This window comes from Solanum tuberosum, unplaced genomic scaffold (assembly GCF_000226075.1).
Source record: "Solanum tuberosum cultivar DM 1-3 516 R44 unplaced genomic scaffold, SolTub_3.0 scf00146, whole genome shotgun sequence".
NCBI classification, from domain to species: domain Eukaryota; kingdom Viridiplantae; phylum Streptophyta; class Magnoliopsida; order Solanales; family Solanaceae; genus Solanum; species Solanum tuberosum.
This window is the reverse complement of record NW_006239076.1, coordinates 292,783-296,876: the sequence shown is the minus strand read 5'-3', so window position 1 is coordinate 296,876 and position 4,094 is coordinate 292,783. Positions and strand designations below refer to the sequence as shown.

The window sequence follows — 4,094 nt, the reverse complement described above, 5'->3', positions numbered from 1 at the left end:
AGTCTGACACATTTAAATTCATATTTTCTTTTATCTCCGCAAAAATTTATAGGATTAAACCAAATATAGCGAATGATGTAACATACAGTTAATGGGTTCACTAATCACCATACCTTACCTAATATAGCTATATATGTAAAAAAAAATATTTTAAAAGAGAAAATTAATTTTGTACCAACACTTTTAAAAGTTTAACGAAGTCACCCATAAAAACCTCAAGATTAAATTGGACAAATTTATATTTAAAATTTACCTCTTTATAATAGTACATCCATCCTCTAAAAATCATGAATCTGCCTATGCTAATATCTGTATTTAAAGGAATAATTAATACCAAGCTAAGTTTAGTGCTTAAATAAATAAAAAAAGAAGGTATTCGACTATTCGTCTAGATCCATTGTAACGGTTGGTTTTAATTGACTCTTTGGCCGTTTGGCGTTCTTAATTGGATATATTTGAATTACGAGTACATATCAATTTTGATTGGTGTTTATCATCAATATTCAATTGCATTCCTATTTAATTTGAGCCTTTGAATTACTTAGTTTGTTGAGTTACAAAGTAAGATTAGCTATTCGATATATAACTATGCTTTCTTATCGATAAGACGATACCTAGTTACAAACGGAGGATGAATTCCTTTTGTGTCTTCTCGATCAGTGAAGGCATCAAAGTCTTTTCGAGACTTGCATAGGATGATAACATAATCGACAGAATGATAACCTAATTGATTATTCTGAATCGAGTCCAGGAAGTCGGTCGGAGTCACACTGATGCTTGGCCTTTAATGGGTTGTGCTTACTGGGACTAAATTGGGTTGATTAGGCCCACTTGAAAGATTTAAGGGCAAATTATATAAATCACATACTTTTAAGGCAAAATTACAATCTATCCCTTAAAAGTTTTATAATTACAGAAATCCCTCAAACGGATACAATAATATAAGTGCTGATACATTAATCTGATGCGCGAGATACATTAATCGTTAAGTAAGATACATTACATTTTATACATGATACACTAATCTGATGTACATTTTATACATGATACACTAAATTGATGCGCGAAAATGAGGGATTTTGGAGATTTGTAAAACTTATAGGGGATAATGGTAATAAGTAAACTAAAATGTGGGATTTCTGTAATTTTTCCAAGATTTAATATGGGGAAATTTCGTAAATAGCCACTAAAAATAACTTAATGAGGCCACATAGCTATAATTTGTTATTTATGATTCGTAGCTACATGTTGGAGGGAGGAGAGAGGCAAGAGAGATTGGGAGACGGAGGAGAGAGGCGAGCGAGAGAGTGGAAAGGGGTGAATTGTATTGGTATATTTGTCGAATTGTATATGTATATCTGTTAAATAATTGTATATACGTAACTGGTATACATATGTATATTGGGAGAGGGAGGAGAGGGGCGAGTGAGAGAAGGAAGAGAATGGAGAGAGGCGAATTGTATTTGTATATCTATCATATAATTGTATATGTATAATTAGTATTTGTATATGTATATGAGAGGAGAGAGGTGTGTGAGAGAGAGAGGAAGATAGGAGAGAGGCACACGTAATTATAGCTAAAAAGATGCTTCGTGAGATAACGAGATACATTCGCTACATAAAAGCAAATACGTTGTATCTAGAGGTAACTCACACAAAATATATAATTATTGAAACTATCAATGCCCTTAAATTACTGGATTTGTGGCGTTTGCCTTTGTTAATCGGACAAATTATGCAAAATATCACTCCACCCTTTGCATAATTCAAAAGTTGGCTCAATTTTTAAAAATTACCAAAATTGACTGAATTGGCTATTGCTTCTTCTTCTTCTTCAATTCGTTAATGTATACTTCATGTATAATTAAGCTATATAAATCTTTTGGAGTGTATCATACTATATAATCAGTGTATAATTCATGCATAAATAAGCGATATCATATAATTAGTATATAGTTTCTATAACTATTGACAAATTATATTGAATGATTAGTGTACGTCTCCTATGACGTTTGTCTATTTAAAAAAAAAACTGTAAATCTATATTTATTGAAAAGTAACTCTCTCAATTGAGTGGGCTCCCTTTCCCTTTTGCTCGAATTAGCCCAATCTCCAAACTTGGCCCAATACCATCTTCAGTCACCACATTTAAGCTTTGCAAAACCCTACTCCGTTGCCGCCACCGTCGCCGCCGCCGCCGTAGCCTTGCCCTGTAGGTCTTTTTTTTTTCTTTCTATTCATCGATGAAGAAGAAGATATCCAATGCAAATACCAGAAGATTAGCGATGTTTCCAGATGCCAACAAAAGAAAAAGAAGAAATTCAATGCAAATACCACTCGGATTAGCGATAGCAAAAAGTTCAATCAGAAGAAATCACTTCATACTTGCCAAGGTATCCATTCTTCTAATTTTATTATACTCTGTACTAGTTGGTTGGATGAAGCTGGCTAATATTATTTTTTTGAAAATTAAACTGCAGAGAAGAGCGTTGCAGAGATGGATATTGTTGCTCATTCTCAGGTGATTCACTACTTGTGATTCAGTTTAATTGTTGTTTTTTATTTATCTTATATATATATTTTTGGTCTAGGGATTAATTTTTTTTCAACAAGACTTGATGATGGAGATCCTTAGTTACCCGTGCGATATCTTTTCCGATTCAAATGTGTTGCAAAATCTTGGGATATAACATCTGATCCTTACTTTAAATGAAGCATCAACGCCATCATGCCAATTCCACAAAATTTCTACTTGACCATTGCAACCTCAATAGGAAAAATAACTTCTATTCTACTTCTTCTCTATCCTCCCCTGATGATGTACAAAAACTTGATGATCTCCCTCCAAAGAGTCACATACTCTTTGGTTCTTGTGATGGCTTGGTTCTTATCGGGGTTTCTAGTCGTTCTAATTATCAGCTTCTATTGTGGAACCCCTCTACAAGAGAATCAATACTACTTTCCCCTCCGGAATTTGGAATATTCAATTCCATTTTTGCATTGGGATGCGATCAAACTACGAATGACTACGTGGTACTTACAATCCACGATGACATGAAACTAACCCCTGTAGACCCACACTGTGGAATTCTTGCCCTAAAAAGTGCTTCTTGGAGAAAAGTTTGTATCAAGACACCTAAGTTATTTTGCCCTTGTAGGGATAGCTTTGGCACATGTATGGTATATGTACATGGAGCATTTAATTGGCTTCCTTGCTGTTTTCTTGTGGTTTCATTAAGTATTTTATCAGACACTTACAGAGATACCATTTCCAGATCAAATGTGCTATAATCGGCGGCTCCCAACCTTGTCATCAAATAATGTAGCGTTTCAGTATTGGAAGGAATGCTTTGTGTTTAATCTTCCTCTTGGAGAAGGATTCGTGGGGTGGATACTACTTTTATGTTGTGGACAATGAAAGACTATGGCGTCAACGAATCTTGGATTCAGTTATTTAAAATTAACTTTACCGGACTTGATTCAGCCAAATCGATTTATAGGTTTCCGGATGGTGATGTACTATTTGACATCTACACTTTAGACGAAGGAGGGTAGTTTAGGTCATTCAGGACATCCAAAGGACCAATTCAATTATGGTTTGATTGGTTTCATTCATTTTATGAATATAGTAACACCTTTCGTGTAATTACTTTCACGGAGAGTTTAATCTCTCCAAAATCACTTCTTTAATATTTGATTGAAACATTTTTACGTAACAAACTCTTGGTCTTGTACTAAATTTTACTAAATTTTATTTTGTCATTTCTGCGTTGATCTAATTTGTTGAATGTACCTGAATCCTGTGAGGTTAAAATCATATGTGAAGGCAACGAAATGTGTTTTTAACCCTCACTCTTAAATTAGTATATTATAATATGTTACTAAATTATAATGTGAGTTCTGAGTTTAATTGTTATTGGTTGGACTTCTATGTGTTTTTAATCTCTCTACCTATTTTTTTTTTGTCTCTATCCCTCTAGGGGATAATGGTGTAGCCACATGTAGTGAAGGGTGGTCAATCGAACGCCTATTTAGAAAATTATATGAAGTATATAGGTCAAATTCATTAGGTTATTGGCTATTATGAGCCTTAT

General features: G+C 33.8%; 1 long non-coding RNA gene across 3 annotated transcripts; it reads left to right on the top strand.

The window, feature by feature from the left end:
• Window positions 1-1,978: 1,978 nt before the first annotated feature.
• Window positions 1,979-3,720, top strand: LOC102578797 (uncharacterized). Of its 3 annotated transcripts, none has more exons than XR_001474112.1 (3): window positions 1,979-2,393; window positions 2,481-2,521; window positions 3,276-3,720. It is a non-coding gene; the product is annotated as an uncharacterized lncRNA (long non-coding RNA). The 3 variants fall into 3 exon arrangements; XR_001474111.1 differs by having other exon boundaries at window positions 2,592-3,720; XR_001474110.1 differs by having other exon boundaries at window positions 2,481-3,720.
• The last annotated feature ends 374 nt before the right edge of the window (window positions 3,721-4,094 follow it).